At 43.8% G+C, this 21,341-nt stretch overlaps 1 long non-coding RNA gene across 1 annotated transcript; it reads right to left on the bottom strand.

Moving 5' to 3' along the window:
- Positions 1-5,893: 5,893 nt before the first annotated feature.
- On the bottom strand, positions 5,894-11,093 carry LOC135448578 (uncharacterized). The gene is made up of 2 exons (XR_010440507.1): positions 10,964-11,093; positions 5,894-6,299 (listed from the first exon to the last, which is right to left on the bottom strand). It is a non-coding gene; the product is annotated as an uncharacterized LOC135448578 (long non-coding RNA).
- Between the last annotated feature and the right edge of the window lie 10,248 nt (positions 11,094-21,341).

The following is a 21,341-nucleotide window of genomic DNA, read 5'->3' as shown; positions in this document are numbered from 1 at the left end:
ATGTTTGTTTTTTTTTTTTTCAGATGAGGGGACAGAACATTATTTTATGTTATGAAATAATTATACATTATGAAATAATTATACATTATTTGAGGTGTGGATGACCCATGGCTATAGAAAGTGATGAAATTATTTTTGTTTTGCTTTTTATTCCTTTCCTAATAATTCCTAACAGTCAATTTACTTTTTTTTTTTTCCTGGTGGCTTCTGAGCCCTGAACTGATGTTTTCATTCAGGATTCACTTCTTGGTCATAAGTCAGCTCAGAGCCCATCATTTTTATAATGAATCTAGGGGTTGTTTTTCCCCACACAGCACCACTTTCTGTTTATATACACTGAATTTCATCTGTCACTTTATTGCCCAGTCACTCAGCCTCATAAGGACCTTCTGCAACTCTTCACCCTTCACGACCCCACTGTTAAAAGCCAACAGGAAGCCTTGTGGCTCAGGGAAGGTTAGCAGGGGCTGGGCAATGCAGGGAGACTCATCCTTGGCCAAACTTGGCTGGTTCAGCTGCCCCTAGACTTCCCTCAGGACAAACTGGGCACTCTTGGGGATGCTCAGAGCCTCCAGGCAAAGGAGGAGTTTTCCCAGCAGCTCCTCCATGGAATTCTCTTCACTTCAGCTAAATGGGGCCTGCCTGAAAGCCTGGGGATGTGAGTTTGGGGAGGAGCAAGGCAGAATTGCCCTGCACAGCTGCACATGGTGCTGGGAGTTACACTGGCTATGGTACAGCCACACGTCTGCTCATGTCAGCTCATAAAAGACAAAAAAAAAAAAAAAAAAAAAAAGAAATCGCCTTTGGTTTAAAGTTTGCCCCCTCTGCTCCCCCCTCTTTTTTCCCCCCTCTCTGCTTCAAAAGAAAGACAGGTTTGAGTCTGACTCTGAAGCACCCTGTGCTACAGTATGTGCCATTTACTTTAGTAAGGCTGATTAAGTCATGCATTTACAAGTAGACCTTCCATCAGAGCTAATTTAAAGCAGATGTTCTGGGTTCCACAGCCAGGGAGGCATCAATCTGAGAATTGCAAGGGTCTCTGTAAGAGCACTGTTTTTACTGCACTTTATAGAGCACTGGGAGGAGGTTAATTGGTGTAAAAGTTTAATTTCAAATAAGGATCCCCTTTTAAAGTTGCATATATGCATATACTTTTTATGGAGCGTTATATTACAAAGTCAAAGTGGGGGAGAAAAATCATCCAAAAACATTTCAGGATCAAAGACACCCAACCTGTCAACTGCTAAGATATTTTTATGAGGAAATAGGACTCACATTTTCTCCAGAAGAAGCAGAGAGAAGTAAGAAGTGGAAAAATATTTAACTAGATTCCATGGTATATTAGAAGAAGGAGAAATAAAACCACCCATGCCAATATGTTGGTTTCAGAACCTTCTGGCTTGGCTTCCACTGCTGAAAATATTGGCAAGAAAATGCTCTGCACTGGGGATATTTATTAGAAAAGCAATAGATTTGTACAGTTTAACAATAGAGGGAGGATTCAGAGTCGTCCATTTGCTCTGTGTTCTAACTTTCAACTACTTTTGTTTTTTATTTGCAAGCCAGAATAACTATACTTATCCCTTGAAATGATCGTCAGCACTAGCTTAGCATAATTGTATTATTTTATTAATTGTATTGCCTATGGAGGGGTTATGGCCTGTTTCTTACACTGAAAACTGCACAGGCTACTCCCAGATGGGAGGCCAGTCTTTTTATGAAGCTTAAGTCACTTAGATTTACATTTTGTACTTATTAGAAGTTATCAGATTTTTTGCCTTTAATAAAGACAACAAAAGAAACCAGATTTACCTTGAACTTCAGTTTAGTTTTGTAGCAATACAAACTATGGCAGTGTTCAGCTCCAGAAAGTTCTCTTTTCCTCCATCATTCCTGAGGGAGAATCTCATTAAATGTTGCTGCTCTTCCTGCCTTGAGCTACAGGGGCATCCATGGGCCTTGGCCAAATTTGCTTAACACTTTCCAAGCCACAGCCTTGACAAAGCACCTTCGAGTCTGCCAGGGTAAGAGAGATAGAAACAGGCTTCAAATGCTTCCTGCAAAGGAGAAATGAGGGATTTACTCAAGGCTGTAGAAAAAAAGTGCCCAGAGATCTCATACACACTTCTTGTGCATGCCAGTCTAGAAACCAAATCACAGCAGGCTCTGTTTCTGATCCTGATGAACACTTCTCATCAAACAGTGATGAAATGTGATAGAAAGGCTCTTATTTGTTATTTCTCCTTTCCCAAGTGTTTGGAGCCATTCCAGACTTGCTTGACCAAGGGAGTTTTGGGGGCAGCTCAGTGCAGAGGGTCATTTCAGACTTTCTGGGCTGTAACCTGCAGGGTGAGCTCAGAAAAGTCATGTACACAGAGTGTGAGGCACAGAGTCTTGGCTTATGGTTCTCTTCTCCTCCTTGTACCTCAGGAATCTGTAGTGTTGTGCTGCAGAAAGGATTCCATGGTGGTGTGGTGATGTTTGAGTCTGCCACATGAGAGCCACACCACATTAACCCAAAATTCCCATTGCCCCAGGTTCCTCCCCTCTGCCCATCTGTCTGTAAGTGGCGCTGTGCTGGTGTGGGGGCAGCACTGCCTGAGCCCGGTGCAGCTCAGGATCAGGAATGTGTGGCCCTGGAAGGGGGAATGGAGGAGTTTGCTTTGGAGGATTCCCAGCAGGAGCTGAGCTCTGGAGGTGCAGGATGTTTCCCAGACAGCAGAACAGTGCAGGTGCTGGAACTGCACTGCTCAATGGGCACTGTGCTGAAGGGCTTGGCAGGGTTTTACCCCCCAAATTAAGGGTGGCTGTGTAGAAGGACTCAATCCACAGTTCTTTTATGGCTGGGAAGAGCACACCAAGCCCATCACTAAATATGTCCTTTCCAAGGGCAGCTTGAAATGGTATTGATAGGATGAGTGAAGTTCCTGTGCAGGGTTTGCACCTATTCTTTATAGTCTGGTTTAGTGAAACACAGAGACCTGAGTGGGCTCTGGGCCCAAGGAAGAATATAATCCTTCAGGGGATATGGAACTAACCATCTCATAATGTATGGAAGCCAAAACAGGCAGAGCACACTGGGCCAAATGCATCCTGACTGGAAATCCTGCAATTTGAGAAGGCTGCAACACACAGGAGTTTGACCCAATGAGTTCTGAATTTAGAATAGATGCCAAGTAGTAACCATTCCCATGTGAAAATAGCAAACATATCTCTTTGAGACCAGTGTGTTCCAATGAAGTGCATGAACTTAAGGGTTTTTTCCTTTCCAGGTGAATAATGCAAAAACAAATTAAAAGCAGGAAATCCTGATAAGTGGTACAAGGATGGCTATGCTACAATAGCATCAATCCCCATCTTCTCTGGCCCCCTTTTTCAACACCTTCTTCCTCATTACTCTCATTTTCAAAGTCCTGAAACAAGTTGCTGCCAAGCCTGATTTTTTTTGCCAAAGTGTTTTTTATAGTCCAGCCATTTGGAATATGTATTGTGGTTCTGTTAAAATACAGAAGACAGAGAGACTGCTCAAAAAGCAATTACTAGTCAGTTTATACAAAACAGCAGTTTTGTAGGTTCCTTACCTTTGTTTTGTCCTTCAAGTTCCCCTCTGAAAGCATGGCTTCCAAATTCCATGGAGCAACTTTCAGTCCCCCAAATGCAAACTGTGAGGTCTTCAGTGAGCAAATACTGAATTTTGGAGCACATTGGAGTGAGCTTTTCCAAAAGGTCTTCTGGAACACACTGGAGTTGTCCTCTTTACTTTAACAGGCTCTTTTGTTTTAGCTTTTACTGATATCAGTGCATCCCTGGTAACTTGGGATCTCTGCACATTTTAAGCCCCAGACTTGCAGTTCTCCAAATATCTCTTCTCCCAGAAAAACTATGAGTATTTACAGCACCTTTGAGAGATGTGGGAGTTGTATCTAAATCTAAACTTGAAATCCTCAAACTCCTATTCATAAACTTCACACCCTGAAACTATGCAGGATCCCTAATGCCCAGCAGCAAAGTTCCCTAAATTCACACCTCAGATTAGGTGCCTCCTCCTCCTTCCAGATGCTGCTGGACACCAATATCACCAACCCAAACCATTCTGTGATTCTTTCTATGTCAAATTTTGATTCATCACCCTGGTATCCAGTGGCAGAGCACATGGGAATTGTTCAAAGCTGCACCAGAAGATGTTTAGGCTGGACATCAGGAAGCATTTCTTTACCAAGAGGATGGTCAGACACTGGAACAGACTTCAAGAGAGGTGTTTGATTCCCCAAATCTGTCAGTGTTTAGGAGGCATTTGGACATTTGTCCTTAATGCACTGAAGAGGTCAGATAGTTGGGCCAGATGAGCATTGTAGGTATATTCCAACCGAAATATTCATTCTATTCTATTCTATTCTATTCTATTCTATTCTATTCTATTCTATTCTATTCCATTCCATTCTTCATAAATCACAAAATTTTTATAGCGAAACATGCTAGATAACCACAACTGCAACCATAATATTGGATGTGTGTTTTCATCATTATTTTTCCCACTTCCATTTCTAAGCACACAGATCAGTCTGATGTTCATAAAATCAGGAGACAAAATGCAAGACTCTGTCCTTGGATGCATCCCCATGGATCCTGGGTTTAGTTGCTGGTGCCAAATGGGCTCTGTGCACAGCACCCCATCCAGCTCTGCCAAGACATTTCCTGCTCCCCACAAATTTATGATGTCACTTGGAGCAAAACTCATCTCAGCATCTTACTTTTATAATGGTAACTCTGTTGTGAATCTGATATAAAACCAGCAGTACCCTGGCTTCTCAGCTGGTATAAAAAGGAGAGCTGCATCACTTTGTGCCAGCTGAGGATGTGGTTCAAGCTGTTTGGTTTCTCTTTTCCCTGCAAGCTGCTTGCTGCAATCTCAAGGACGCTGGAAAAAATGTTAACATCAGCCAGTTGGGGGCAGGAGGGAAAAATCCCTGAAAATTTAATATAGTTGCAGAGCAGTTTTTGTTTTTTCCATTAGCCGGTATTCTCAGGTTACCAGAAAGGAATTCATTGTCCTTCTCCACATTTGCTGCTATTGAAACAAGAGATTGAAAGAGTTGAGAATAAATGGCCAGGCTGAAAACTTGCAGTGCTTGTGCTGGGGTTTGGGTTAGGGCCCTTACCAATGGAGGGTTGATTAGGCATCCATTTCCCAGTCCTCAGCAATGAGATTAGGAAGTGCAGGAAATTCATTGTCTCGAGCTTGCCACTGCTGGCTTGCTGCAGCAGCCATCCATCAAGGGACTGACAAGCTCAAACTGTCCATGTCAATCTGCAGCTGCCTTTAATCACACACAGATTTATGGGACACCCCCCTCGCCCCCTGTGGAGATCTAGAAACTGGGCTTTGTTTTGCCTTGACATATATTTTTCCATTTAAGATGAAGAAGTATGAGTCCTATTAAGCTGCACTGCAGCTAAGAAGCAGAAGGGGCAAAGCTCTGTCTGAAATGGAGGAAATGATGGTGTAATTTTGAACAGTTTAGGACTGAGAGGATTAGAAGCTTTGGAGAAGGATTTGGAAAGTCTCTGGTGTTACGTAGAGTGGGGTTACATCTCCTGCCCCCCCCATCTGGACAGAGAGGACCTTTTTCCTATTTACTGGTACGGGGGTTGTTGTTGTAGCTGTGTTGCTCATAAAGCACCATGGCACTTCATGCTCCATCATAATTTCCACCACAAACCCTCCTTTCCTGAGAGGGATCACAGCACCACAGTCAACATTTGCTGCAGGGTAAAGCTTGCCCCGAGTGTCTGGTCTCAAGCTGAAGAGCAGCAGGGGCATGAGGCAGGATCAGGCTTGGAAGTTTTCCACTTTCTAGTAACATTACACTTACCTCATTTTCTAAAATGAGCATTTCTAGCCATAATCAACAACCCCAGCCCAGGGATCATGCTCCTTTTCCATGTGTTCAGACAGCTCCCTGCCCACTCCCTGCAAGGATTTCTATCCCCACTGCCTTGGTGGTGGGACACATGTCCTGGGTGATCCTGGCCAGGCCTGTCTCACTGTGGAACACCTCAGCGGGCTCAGCAGCTCCTTGGCTTCCCTCCCCATCCCATCTGCTGCTCCCTGATGCTGCAGGCAGGGGCTGCACCCACAGGAATGGGGCTGGTTTTCCTCAGCCTCCCCTCAGCCCTTCTGCTCATCCACGAGAGGTCCAAGGGAACAGGGGTGAAGTCATCCCGTGCTGCTGAAGCCCTGAGTGGTCCTTGCAGTGCTGTCTTCCAGCTGTTCCGTGGTTTTTTGGGGGTTTCACTGCCTGTTTCCATTAAGAGAATAAACTCACTTTAGTTATTTTTCAAAGTTAATGATCAAAACCTCTTTATAAAGTCAAATCCTTTTTATTAACCAAATCTAGTTTCTCTGAGCAGAGCACGAATCAAATAACATGTGGGGACAACACCTGGTCTTACTTTCTAGTAAATCTTACTGTAATCAGCTGCTCCCCCGTGTTCTCTGTCCCTTTCTGTGTTATTCTCTCTAGGTTGGGCTCTAAGCACATCTCTGGCTGCAGCTCAGGTCTTTGGTTCCTTCTCTGGTTGCTGCCTTTCCCCCTCTTACCATTCCTCTCATGTCCACACACAATCAAGCCAGAGCTGTATTCTGTCAGAAATGCTCTTGTCAGGTTTATCATGAAATTGAATTTGTCAGCTACAGATATGTCCATATCAAATACAAGACAGGGGAATCAAGCTAAGAATAAGTTGGCAAATGGCAAGAAATAAATTACTTGTTAATCTCCAAGAACAGAAGTGGTATTTTGACAGGTGTTCTGGCCATGCTTTAAGGGATAATCAAACTCTAAACACATGGGAAGTCAGTATACATGCAAAAAAGTGGCCATGTCCCCTAGTAAAAACCTGCCTGAGAAATACCTGCATTGCAGATGTATTTTCAAAGCCTGTTCTGTAATTACTCTGCTATATGGAAACACAGCATGAAGTTGTGGTCTGCTCCCATTAGTTTTAATCACAAAGCAGGCAAATAAAATCAGCTATTCAGGCATGCTGAAATAACATTAGGAGCCTGATAAATTTGCAAGTGCAATCACAGTTGCAAGTCAGAAGTTATTTACAATTCAAAGAGCAACAGTGCAATTCAAGAGGCTTCCAAAGATCTGCATTCTAATCTGTCTCCAGTGTCAGAATAATTAGAGTGTTATATGCTCTGATAACAACTTTCTCGAGTTCCTTATCTGAATAGAAATAGCACAGGGACTGTCTCACTCAGGAGAGTGTAAATCAAAAGGGAAATGACAGTTTTAGTGGAGGCTCTGGGATTTATTTCAGCTGAAGACCTGCCCATGCCATGATGACATACAAGCCAGCCATAAAGACAGCACTAAATGAATCTTAAAAACGTTAACAGAGATCCAGTTTGCTCTCAGAAGAGGTCAGTGATTTACAGCATTCATATTCCTGTATTGTTTTTATTGTTATTATTTTATGACAAGGTTCATCCAGGGTCAGTTGAGACTCCAGAGCTCTCTGTGGCTGAGCTGTGCCTGTTGCAGTGGCTGATAAAAGAGGGAGGGAAGAAATTTCCATCCATCCCATGCCTGGCAGTGCATTTCTGCTGGAGGCTGGAGTGCTGCTCCCTAGGGAACAGAGCAGGGGATAACTTCTCTAGAGCACAGCAGCCTTCAAGGGTCCCAACAGGAGCATTTGGAGGCTGCCCAAAAGTGTTTTCAGCAGCACAAACCACTCCTGGAAGGTACATCCTGCTTGGTTCCTGAGATTCTGTGTAATGGAAAACAAGCCTGTGTAAGCCAAAGGGCAGCTCATGGACATTGTCCCACATTTCTGCTTGGATTCACATGAATCTGGTGGTCATCTTAATTAAAACAAGGTTTGTGTGGCACTAGTACTCACACAGGTATGGTATTCTCTTTTGGAAGGCCAGGAAACCATAACTGCCCAGAAGAAAAATATTGGGCCAAGTCCAAAAGTCCTCTTTGCTCAAAAAATATTCAAATATTCAAAATATTCAAAGACAAAGAGAGCAGAGTTCTTTTGAGGGAGCACAAGCTGCACACCTTAGCAAAGCTGAAATAATACGGCAAAGCCATTTCATAGGCTGCCCCACTGCATGAAAGTAGGGAAAAAATATACAAGCAAACCCCCTATTGCTTGCCAGTGGACAAGAACCCAGGAAAATACAGTTTTGACTCATTTTCTCTGATCTTTCTCTCTCTGTGCCCTCTTCAGAGCACTTACAGGTAGACATCCAGCAGAAGATTTCAGTGCTCAAGATGAGTTCTTCAATCTTTTCCCACATCTACTGTGCTCACTATAGGCACCAGAAAAAGTATCTCAAGATACTTTTGACACTTTGAGAGGTGTCTCAAGATATCTTCTAATAAATGATGATTTCACAATGACAAGCAGCAATTAACTGGTAGGCTGAAAACCAACAATGTGGTTTCCCCAAATTGATGTTTAATCCTGTCACCTGGAAAGGTGTTCTGCAACATTAATCAGTCCTTATGCCTGGAAAGAGTTTGGTCCTGAGCCCTGACACACAGGTGGACTTTTGCCATCAAGCTGGGAGAAAGCTTCCCTTCAACTCCAGATGCACAAAATTAAATCTGTGAGCTCTGGTCAGTGTTGCCATTGCTGGCTTTCACAGGGTGGTTTAAAAGGGCTTTTTCCCATTGTTTTTCCAAGGACCTGCCCAAAAATGTTTCCATCCAAACCACCATCATGCAAGACTCCAGCAGAGGAGAGGAGAACAATAGCACACAAGGCTCCAAGTTAAATAGCAATTTCAAGGATTTTGGCTGTTACAGTTAATGAGTGGCAGTTTCTCTCAGGCTTCCTTTCCTTAACCCTTGACAGCCAAGGCTTGGAAAACTGCTGGTTGAGAGGGCAAGGAGGTCAAAAAAAACCCATTTATTAGCAGACATGAATTAATAAGAAAGCAAAACTAAAATATTTATAGGTGTTTTGAAGCAAAAATCTCAGATAAAATGATATTTTATTTCTATTTTCACTTTTGCTAAAGTAAGGCATGAGATTGAAGGGTGAGGTTCAGAGTCTGGATTTTGGGCAGGGCTATTTTAGAAGGCTGAAGACAGTCCAACAGTTGCTTTAGGGCAAGCACTAGCACTAACCAAATTTAGGGTATTTTAAAACATATATATATATCCTGATCTGAAATCTGTGGCTTGGGCATGTTTCTAAACATTTCTTTCTCTTTAAAAAAATAAAAATCACCACATGGTGCCACTGCATAAAAACCCTGGAGCTACCTGAAACTACCTTGTCACACCTTCCCTTCCAAAAGGTGGGGGGGGTTGAGAGATACAAGACTGAAAGCCAGAAAAATGGGGAAACCTGATTGTCACAGACATCGTTCACAAAAAAATCCTTTCCTTAGGATCTTTTCTCCTGAAAAGCTGAGAGGCCTCAGGAACAAAATGTAAACAATGATTATCTGCTGCTGTGGAATGCAACAGGTGCATCTGTGATTGGTCTCATGTGGTTGTTTCTAATTAATGGCCAATCACAGTCAGCTGGCTTGGACTGTCTGTCTGAGACAGAAGCTTTTGTTATCATTCCTTTCTATTCTTAGCTAGCCTTCTGATGAAACCTTTTCTTCTATTCTTTTAGTATAGTTTTAATGTAATATATATAATAAAATAATAAATCAGCCTTCTGAAACATGGAGTCAACAGTCTCATCTCTTCCCTCATCCAAGAACCCCTGTGAACACTGTCACACCTGATGTTCCCCAAAAACCATGCACAAACAGGTTCTAAAGGACAGAACAAAGCATCTCCCAAGTCCTTTGTGGGGAGAGCCTGAGGAGGAGGCAGCAGCTCCTGACAGGATGTGTGAGGGGACACGCGTGAGGAACAGGGAGCTGCCAGCTCACACCATAAGCATTGCTGGCCCCTGGAATTATAAGGCCTAGGACACAAAACCCTTGTGCCAGGCCACAGCAGCCCTCACAGGCAGGGGCTGTCCCTGCTGAGTGTCCTGACACAGGCTGGGCATCACCCAGGGCAGCCCAGGCCTCCTGAGAGCTCCATGTCCCCCTGGCTGGGGATACCCTGAGGTCACCTCCATCATCACACAGTGCCAGGATCAACACCTGCCCCTGGCACAGGGATGCCTTGTGGTGGCTACCTAGAACAGAGGCTGGTCAAGATTAGTATAAATAATATATTCATATTATAATATATAGAGAATAAAGTGGGGATTTATTAAAGGACTTCAAACAGGCACACCTTGGGCAGTGAGGCCTTCCAGAGGCCTCACCCAAGCCGGATTATGACCGCAAGTTTTTCAGACAATCATAACTTTGATTAATTCAGGGGTTAATCTTCCAATTACAGCTTCATGTAATGAAGTCAGACACCCCCAGTTTGCTCCCCCTCAAATTCACTTTTATTTACACTTTTGGGGCCTGGGGCAGTAAGGTGTCCTTGGATTTCAGGCCTAGAGGGGTTGTTTTGTCTGGCCAAAATGCGAAAACCAGTAACTAACACTTCATATAGAATTTGGAGTAATGCAGTACAGAATTTGAAAAATATAAAAGCTAAAATCCTAAGGCATCACAGCCAGGGAGCTCTCCAGGCCAGAACCAGAGAGAGGGTTCAAATGGAGGAAAATGTGCCACAGGGAAGGCCCCAGCATTTCAGCCTCCAACATGAGAAAATCCATTATTTCATGGGAGTTCAGCACCTTGCCAGGCACTGCTGCTGTACACAACCCTCTGAGCTGTTATTCCTGCCACACTTCCCTGCACCAGCATCTGGTGGTCTCCAGTGCCCCATCTTTGCTGACCCCAAAGTACTTTCCTCCCTCTGCCTCAATTTCCAAGTCCCATGAATGTGAATGAAGAGAACAGACCAAAACTGGGGCTTGTCCTGCAGGACACAACAGAAATCAATTCAAAATATCAGCACTTTGGTGTTACCTGAGATGCTTCATTTGTAGTTGCTGGTGGTATTCTAAAGACTTTTGTCCATCTTCGGAACAGGGTAAATCCTCCAGTACAGCTCTGGAGAAAAGAAGAGGCCCTACCATTCACAGTGAATGCTTGTCACAGTCCCTCTGACAGCTCAGCACTTGATATGAATGAGGGAGGAGGCTGACAGCAAGTGGAGATCTTCAGGGTAATTACCTGGAATAATTTGCCTGCAGGTGCTGTGCAGGTGGTCTGAGCCCTGAGGCACTGACCTAGGTAGGAAAAGCCATGGGAATCCTGCATCCTGCTCCCATCTCAGCTGCAGTGCTGGGATGCTGATAAAAAGCCCCAGATTCCACATTTTAATCCACAGTTATCAGTTTAGAGTTGCTTCAAAAGAGGAGGAAAAATCTGATATCATAGTAAAGTTTATTCATTTTAGCAGCTTGCTCCATGTCAGCTTTAAAAGTGGGGAACTTCCTCACAGATGAGAAGAGCATTCATCAGCTAAACCCTGCAGGCATTTAAAAACCAAACCAAAACACACATTCTTTCCTGAGGCTGGCCAGGCAGCCACTGGGAGTCACCCCCTCCTGAGCAATGACGTTTTAAAATATTCTGGGATTTTAGTTAGCCAGTAACAAACTCCCATGAAATGTGCTTGGATTCTTCTTCTCCAGGCCACTGACTTGAGGGTTGTCATGTCTGCATTAAGGTTTAAAGCTATTTAACAGCTCTTTAAGTGCAGTTCTCAAGATGTATGAGTCTTGTGAGTCACAGTGGCTTCTAAGGAGAAGCAGTCATTTATATCTTGGATTTTCAGTAAAATGTAATTTCTGGGAACAAATAAAAAAAGACATGACACCATGCTGTGCTTTGACATTCAGGAATATGGCATGAAATAAGGTTACTGGTCTATGCTACATGCTTTATTGGTTTCTAAAACCAGATACAAGTCTGTGATCAATTAATACATTTCTTAACATTGCATGTGCACTACTTGGGATTTATCCCAAGAAACTCTTACAATCCTTCCCACACCCAGAAAACAAATTGGCTAAGACTCAATACGGGGTGATTCCAAATTTACCAAAAATCCAAAGTCTTCCTTCACGTGCTCAGGGCCAAGCTTCTGGGTGAGGGGTTAGAAAACTACTTTCTGGGGAATTGTCATTCAGAATGCAGAAGATTCCCTTAGAGCCAGCATGGACAGAGGACATGAATTACCCCCTGTGAGTTTTAGGATAAAAAAATTCAGCGTATTCCAAGACTACTCCAAAATTCACTTTTTATACAGAAGTTGTGCACTGGTATCAAAAGCTGAAATGCAACAAAGAGGTACAGAAAAGGATCAAAAGAAATGACTGTTCAAAGAAGGAGAGAGTGGGAATATTGAAACCTAAGGAATTCCAGGCCGTTTGGCAAATCTGAAATTCATGTTCCTGCCTTACAACCAGGAACCTATTGTACCATAAAAGGAACCCTTATTTTAGCACCCTTTTTGTGATGGATTTTTAAGTTCTTTGGAGAGGAGCTGAAAGCAACTGGGTTTTGCTTTTTCTGCAGTACAGGACAATTCTGCAGCATGTGATTTTTTAATAATAAACGTTTGGAGAGCTGTAACTCTGTGTGTGCACACGTGGGTGTTTTGTCACCTCCCTCTGTCCGGATGGTTTGGGGTGTTTCCACCAGGAGGACACATGTGCTGAGCTGTGGTCAGATGCCACTTCAGTGCCATTCTGTTTATTTTTGGGAAATGCAAACTGATCCCCGTGTGCCAGGATGTGATGGGATCAAACAGCAGGAGGCTGCCCCCACGCTGCCCCAAACCTTTTGTTCTTTGTTCTTCTCCAGGATATGCCTCATGTTTGCTTTATCCCTTGCTGTTCTTGCCTGCTCTTCTCTATCAAACAGCATCAACCTCTTTATCATAGGAAATAGAAATGTCTTGGGAATGTCTCCATATCCTTCTAGCCTCTCAACTCAGTTTTTAATTATTTGCCCTGTGCTCTGCTCTGTTTCTTTTTTCTTTTTGGCTGCTACTAAATGAAGGAGCTGTTTCACTACAGAAGGAAAGGAGCAGTCAGACCATAACCTGAGACCAAACACACCCTTGGGAGGCTGTTTTCCAGGGGAACAGCCTCCCATTTTCTCCTGCCTCTTGCTGGGTCGACACCAAGCAGAGAAAAGGAGTTTGGGCAGGGTAGAAATGGCACAACCATAATCAGGAGCCTCTACTTTGTGTCATGATGCTTTCATACCATGAGCTCAGTCTGAGCTCTCTCCTGTACAAACCTCCTGGGGGAATTTCAATCTTCCTGCTTGTTTTTGTTACATTTGCCTTTTGAGACAGTCCCTGAAGAATATTTATTCTTCCTTTGGAATCTGCTGTCTCTTTCATAAACTCTTTCTCACTTCTCCTATGAAAACATATCCAGAACAGAACTCCTTCCAGTTTCCAATTTAATTTTATTCCTGAGCAGTTTATTTCCATGCTGTGGCTATGCTTTAACTTGAATAACTATTTTCCATCCCTGGTGTTCTCCCACACAGTCTGTGAAAGGTAATTTTTTTTTTCAGGGCTCGTCACATTTCTTATCACAAACCCCTTTTAAAAAGTGGTTTATGACTTCTCCATCAAAGACTTTGGATGCATCAGGATTTCAGGTAGATACAGCACACTGGACAAATGACACACACCACCAGCCCCTCTTTATCCATGGATGGTGCATTTTCAAGCTGAAAGCCATCTCTTTAAATGAGTACAAGCTTTTTCATGCTCTAAGGGCAGGGCTTTTATCTTCCTGTCTTTGGTATCCACCACTATTTTTCCAGATCCATTATGAAAAGCCCACTTGAATCCACATTAACATCATCTCTGTACAAGCAACATCCAGCATTTAAAATGATTGAGTTTAATTTTCCAGCATTCTCTGGTTGCTGTCATCCTGTTTCATGGTATGAATTGGGTGAAGGTCAGGGCTTGGCTGACCTTTGTCCAAGGTGTCCCTGCCCATGGCAGGGGGGTAGGAACCAGCTGACCTTTAAGGACCCTTCCAACCCAAATAATTCTGACTTCAGGTTTAATTATGCTCAGTTAATCCATTTTCTCAGCTGTACATAAAGCCTCCTCTTCTGTTCCTAGTCACTGGAGTGATTGCTTAATGAGCTTATTTCTGACAGTACCTGGATCAGTTTTGCCACCTGTGCCTCTCTGAGATCTGAAAAACAGGTCCTGGTTCCTTTTCAGAAGGAAAAGGAATTGTCCCACACTGCTGCTTTCCCCATTCAGAGGCACTGTACTAGTCCAAGGACAATTTAGAGAATTTAACTTGCTTTTTTCACAGCTCTTTGCCCCTCCATGCTCACATCTCTGCAAGCCATGTTTCACAGTCATTCCTTGTTCTGTAATATTCTGCTGTTTATCAGAAATGCTCAGTGGATGAGTGGGAATCCACACTTGCTCCACAAAAGCCCAAATTCCCTGAATCTCTCAACAATGATGCACCTTTCTCCCTGATCTGACTCTTCAGCTTTGTGCCACCTCCTCCAGCACGTGTTGGGGGAGAAGTTTCTATTGGGAACTTCTGAAATTCTATTCCAGATTATTTTGTGTGGTTAAAGGCTTTTTCTGCAGCCAGGACTAATTTTTTTTTCTTAGACTGCAAAGTGAAAGGCTGTAAGAGAACTCTTTCTCATCCTTTGTATGCCAGTTCAGCTTTTTCTTGTTTTAAGGGGTTTGAACAATGTTTAAAATAAATTTCCTCTGCTTCTGTAGCCTCTCAAGTAGGGCATTTTCTTTTCCTTCACTTCAAATTTTGACTCTCCCCAGAACAGCTTACGTTACTGGCTGGTGCCCAACTATTTATCAAGGACTTGTACAAACCCTAGATAGTTCAGCTTTTTTTTTTTTCTTTTCTCCTCAATCTGGCAGTAAATCTTGCAGGAGCATCAAATCTGGGCTGCTCAGGTCCACACTTACAAACCCATGTGTGCCCATCCATCCTTCCCAGTCAGCATCTTACACTGCAATGTTGAGCTAAGCAGAAAGACCTTTGAGAAGCCTTCCCATCCCAGTGCAATTTTGCATTATTTTAGAAAAAAAACAAATTATTTCCCTTATTCAAACTTCTTTGAGTTACTGGTGGGTACAAAAAAGTGTTACAAATGTCTCGGTTTAGCCAAATTTTCCAGCTCCTACATTAAGAAGCTGACTTCACTGTCCTCTGTGACCCTTCTGTCACCTTAGCCAAGCAATTTTTCAGCTCCTCAAAAGCGCTTGCAGAATCAGGAATTAATTTGCTGCATCATCATCTTCTTCATCACCCAGCACTATGTAACTGGAGGAACATAAGACAAGACATCAGTCTCTTTTTTTTAGATTATATTTTTAGCCTTTTGCAGGTTACATCAATCTATTTTTAGACTAAATAACTAAATAATAACTTCACTCACCTTCTGCTGGTCAGTCCTGACAGCAGGAGTGCTTTTGGAAGAGATGGGTGGAGAAGTGAGAGCACAGGGCAGCCTCTCATCCTCCACCCCAGCTGGCAGAAATCTTTGAGCCAAGGTGGAAGGCAGGAACACCTTCCGCTAGACCAGGTTTCAGAATCTCTGCTGGTCAGAGTGACTTTGAGATACGTTAGAAAGCCTTTTTTTCTCAGCCTGGCAGTCAAAGGAGTCAGAGATCTTCATTTTTCAGTCTCAAGGTTGTTTATTGTATCTTATCTATAAAATTCTTTCTCCTGTCTTTCTGAGGTCCATCCAGCAGGACAGTCCAGGCACTCTGCCTGCCCCCAGGGCAGTGTTATGTCTTTATACTAAAAACTACGTGTACAATGTTTACAATTGCTTTCCAATACCCATCACCTATGTTAGACAGTGAGCTTCTACTCTAAACCAATCCAAAAGTGCCAACATCACAGCAGAAGATGGAGGCCAAGAAGAAGAAGAAGGAGAAAGGCTGGACACACCCAGATCCCTCCATCTTGCCCTCTGAATCCCCATTCTAAAAACCTCAGAAAATCAATTTTTTCACCCCATGATAAATTCACTATCATTATGCTTAAACTTTTGTGGCTTGTAATCTTTCATATAAAGGTTGGCAATTGTTTTTTCCAAAGGCTAAATCAAAGGCACAGGGGTCTTGGGCTCTGTGCCAAGGTCTCTGAGCCCCCCAGACAGGGCCTTGAGTCCTCCAGGGCAGCCAGAGGAATTTACTGGGTTCCCACAACCAGGTTGCTCCAAATCCCTTCCAGCCTGGCCTTGAACACCGCCAGGAAAAGGCTGAAAAGGCTCCACAGTTTCTCTGGGCAACTTTTCCCAGTGCCTGACTGCCCTCACAGTCAGGAGTTTCTCCCCAGTATCCAACCCTGTCCTGCTGTCTGTCAGTTTGAGGCCATTCCCCCCTGTCCTGCCACTCCATGCCCTTGTCCCAAGCCCCTCTCCTGCTCTCTTGTAGGGCCCTTTCAGGCACTGAAGGGCCACAATAAGGTCAAGCAGGAATTGCAAAGGTAGAGAGGCTGGATTTCAGCTTCTCCTCATGCAGAGTTAAGGATTTTCTCTGTTAGAGTAATTTTTTTCCATGGAGCACCTTGCTCGAAAATCTTTCATATCTTTTCCTTCTTTGAGGCACAATCCAAGCACTGCTTACCTTGTTGACTTTGCTGCTTTCATTTTGGGAAACAATGGCCCTGTAGAAGCACTGCAGGGTGTTGGGACTCTCCCTGTACCTGCCACAGATGACAAATCATCAAAAAATATATATAAAATCAGTGCAAAATTAGAATTAAGACCCCTTAAAGAGTTTTGCTGGCTCCATTTTACAAAATCTGATTTGCCCTGTCTCACACTGGGAGGAATCAGGGTTCAAACCTGCAGAGGTGTTTTCTGTCACCCTGGGCAGGCAGGGCTGGCAGATGGGACCTGGCTGTGCCCACGAGAGCCACCAGTGTGTGAGCAATGGTTCTGCCTCCAGGTCAGCAAAATGCCTCTCACATTCCCAAAATCAGACCTGGCAGCTCCTCAAAGATGAGCAGAAGTTTGGAAATCAAAGATATTTTTCATTCCTGAGCATTTCCATCCTACTCACTGGGCGTCTTTGCATTCTGCAAGAATAAGGCAACCAGAAGTGGTAGAAAAGTGGTGGAAAAAACCCACCCTCCTCAATTTGACTTTTACCATTTGCTAGAGAATGGTTACAACCCCCTTAAAATATGAGTTCTCTTCATTATAGAAATACTCTTTTATTCCTTTAAAAGCCAATGGAATGTGGACAATGAACAATCTCACATTCAGAAGCCAACTTTTCATCAGGGTTTATCCTTTTGATTTGGAAACTTGCTCATTTATGCTGGAAAAATTCTGTGAAGTGTTGCAATAAAGGAGGCTCTATTTTTGCATTAGCAGAAATATGCACACACAGAAACCCAGGCAATACAAAAGAGAGCAAACAAAGGAGTGCCCAGCCCGTAAGCTGCAAACTGCAAATTTCTTATTTCAAGCACAAAGGCCACATAGATCCTTGCCATCTCTAATAATAATAATGCATTCTGCCACCCAACAGCACCACATTCCCACCAGGCAGGGTATTTTTTTCCCTGCAAAAGAGAGCTTGGTGGATGTGGCTTCAGCTGCCTAAATGTCATCTCAGTCTGTTGCAATCTGCTGTAAACTCTCAAGATACAAGTCATATGTCACAAACTCACAAAAGTTTCTGGATTTGCTTTAGGACTAGAATGTTCCTGGGCAAAAACTATTCAATAAGGAAGAAATTCTGTCTTCTGGTTTTTAATGATTCCCTGAAAGTTGCTTCTCACTGATTTTTTTCCCCTCCTTTTTTTGACCACTTTTGAACTTGCCATTTTATTTTATAAATCAGATCCATCCCAGTTCCATCAATCAGACATGGGAGGATCCTTATAGAGCCATAGGATACCCTGAGCTGAAAGGGATCCACAAAGCCCAGCTCCTGAATTTTGCTTTTCTCTGTTGCAGAGTAGTGCAGTAATTGTACACATTGCTTGAGGGGAGGAAAAAAAGAGAATCTGAATCCAGGATAATCTTCTGGCCAAAGCAGCTCAGATTTTCCATCTCATCTGCAGCTGAGACATGAAAAGCACAGGTTAGGACTGGGCAGCAGCCTCCAACAGTAGAAGCCCCATTTCTGGCAATATTCACCCCAAAGTTTATGTGTGTCTCTATTTATGGGCTTTTAGACCAAATATAGTAAAACCAGGTATGAGAAGGATACATTTAGACTGAATCAAAGTTTGAGGGAAGGGCAGGCTTTTTACGTTTCACATACACTTGCTGGCAGATATTTATAGAGGATGACTCTGAACTCTGATCCACAGACAAGGGGTGGGATGAGTTACATGAATTCAATGCCACGAGCTCAACATAATTTCCTTTCAACACCATGGCCAAATTGTCTTGATTTCCACACCTGTAAAATGGGGGATAACACTTATCCCTTTTACAGGGGATAATGTTATAAACATTAGTTTAATTACTTGGAGAGACACTGACTTCATACTGTAAAATAACTTCACCTGTACTAGCTGCGCCACACAGGAGGAGCTGAAATCAAACCCAGGAAAGTGAGGGAGAAAGGAAGCATAATTTCCTGTTGTATGATGCAGTCTGACTAAGAATACAAACCCAAGGGACCTTGGGAGGAAAGGTTTTTTTGCAGCCTGCTTCTCCCCTTTTCACCATTATGCCCATGCAATGCCAAACCCATTCCTCCTTTACCCAGGGAGCGGGGAGAACACAGCCCTTCCACCTAAAATCACTTTTTCTCAGATTCCAGAGCAGCTGTGGTGCCATGTGGCAGCCACTATTCCCCATCCCATGTGCCCATGCTGTGCCCAGTTGTCCCCTCTGGTTGCAGAATAAATCAGAGGAGCCACTGTGGTACAGCTGAGAAAGCAATGGAAAATCCAGCCAGCCAGGAAGCTTTTTCTTCTTGATTTCTGTGAAGTTCTCCACATTTGGCAAGCTTTGCAAGCTCAGTAGTGGGAACTGAAAAGGAAAAACCATCACGTACCATTTTTCTGTGGCTTGCAAATGTGAAATAAATCAAGAGATAAAACATCAAGACATCTGTGATACAAGATTTGTTTTGTGAATGTTAAAAGCATTTAATCTCTACTCTTCTGGCTCCCAGTCTTCGTTGCTGGGACATTATTATTTTACCTATTTGCCAAGGTATAATCACTTACATCTCAAGAATTTTCTGGCTGTGTTCTGTATTCCCCTTTGCTCGACTTGGATAAATCTCCATAACTTGACCCATCTGTCCCGTTTTCTGCCTTCTGGTTTATCATCTGAACATCCCCACATGACACAGTGAAATCCCCATTGCCAACAGCAGGGCCAGCTGTGCTGCTTCATTATTTCCACCCCTTTTCTGCCTCTCAGAGCTGGGCCAGGTGTCCCTGAGCCACAGCCACAGCTCAGGCAGGGACAGCATGAGCTGAGCTTCCCATCACCACCAAACCCTTGTCCCTACACCCTCTGGGCCACAGGACTGCCCCTGTTCCCTGTCTTCACACAGAATGGTGACAAGGAGATGGTTCAGGTGGGTGTGGGGGTCCTGGGGAGCCCCACAAGCCCAGGGTGAAGCTGGGACTCCCCCACCTGCCCCTGGCCCTGGTGGGGTGCACAGAGAAGACAGCCCAGGGTGAAAGAGAGCTCAGCAAACAGCTCAGCAAGAATCTGCTGATTGATGGAAGACCTGAAAATAGACCTTGCAGCATCTCTTTCTTCTGTGCCACGTGGCCTGCTGTCTGTCTCCAAGCCCTGGCTGTCCCAGGGGTCGTGCAGGGACCTCTGCCCCAGCAGGTCTCCATTGTGCCTGTTGTTAGAGCTTGGCTGCAGCTGTTTAATTCTCATTAAACAGTCCAGTTCCTTTTCATCTTCTTCCAAAACAAGGATCTCAAGTCTTACAACAACATCTCCTAGGAACTTTTTGCTCTCCTTTGGGGACATATTTCTTTCTAGTGAAAGGAAAATTTCCCAATAACTTTCTTCTGCTGCCAGGCACCAAGGCAAGGCAGCATTGTGCCACTCCCTCATCATTTCCTAAGAGCCTTGCACATCATTTTATTCAGGGCTGCACCCTCTCCTTTTAGCTTCATATTCTCATTCCAGCCTGTCTGCTCAAATGCATCCAAAGGTGTAAGAAAAATCCCTTTTGGGGCAGTCTGTGCCACGCTGCACTCACGGCTGTACAACCTCGGTGGCCTCACTACTGGTTCTTATCAGCCATCACACCTTCAAGCACAGAAGGTGTGTCTAATATTAGCCAGGACACGTCCTGGAGAAGACCTGGACTTTTTCAGCTAATCAGTATTAATAACTTCCTATGTTTGTAGACAGCCCATAGGAAATGCAGCTTGACTCATCTACTCTGTAATTAGATGAACTCCCCGAAAAAGTGCAGGTGGCTGCACCACAAAGGCACATTAGCCAAGGTGCAGAATGTGCTCCTGACCAAAGGGCAGATAACAGCAGCTACAATTTCCTCCACTGATATAATGTAAAAAAAGCAGTATTTCTGACAGTTTTGGCATATGGCTGAGGTTGGAAAGTCAAGCAGTCATTTTCTTTCTTTCTCTTATCTCACTCAGGGGAAATCTGTAATATGCACAAAGCCTTGATTTATTTTTTACACTCTGGCATATTACTGGAAAATAATTACAAAGCAAAAACTCATGGATACCAGAAGATATTCAGGCCTATTTGCTGTATAAGTTATACCTAGACTGTGATTCTTACCGAAGATATTTGTTTCCTGTGTTCTTTTCTGCTGCCAAGTTCAGCCATATATCACTTTTATGTATCTGAAGGCCATGGTGTAATGCAATATGAAGCTATGAATGGGATAAAGTTACATATTCTCCATTGATTTTCCATTGTATCCATTATCTTTAATGTTGGAATGCAGGTTAGTGCGAGTGCCGGAAGCCTCTGCACCTCTGTGCTGGCTGCTGCCCTAGGAAAACCATCCCTGGGGGCAGAGAAAATCAGCTGCAAGCTGCAGAGAGGAGACAGGAGTTCCCCAAAGTGTCCAGCTTAATGGGGGAAGCAGTAGGAAAGAGAGAGGGAGAAGCAAACTCAGGGATGGGGACATGAGAGGGGCTGGGAGAGAAGGCAGGGGAAGGAGAACAGAGAGGAAGGGAGCAGGACCTACTGCAAGGCTTTCTACCAGTGGAAAATTGCTTTTTGCATGCTTAACAAAGGAGGGAGAGAAAGAGATTTGTGGTTTGTGATGGTGCTGCAAAGCCCCACGGGCACCACCAGCATCACTGCCCAGGAGAGCAGACAACAGCAGCCACCAGTGCTCGAGAGCCATTGCTCCCCAGCCCCAGATCTGGTGGAG

This window comes from Zonotrichia leucophrys, chromosome 5 (assembly GCF_028769735.1).
Source record: "Zonotrichia leucophrys gambelii isolate GWCS_2022_RI chromosome 5, RI_Zleu_2.0, whole genome shotgun sequence".
Taxonomy (NCBI): Eukaryota; Metazoa; Chordata; class Aves; order Passeriformes; family Passerellidae; genus Zonotrichia; species Zonotrichia leucophrys.
Note: the sequence above shows the minus strand (reverse complement) of the source record. Positions and strands in the feature narration are given on the sequence as shown.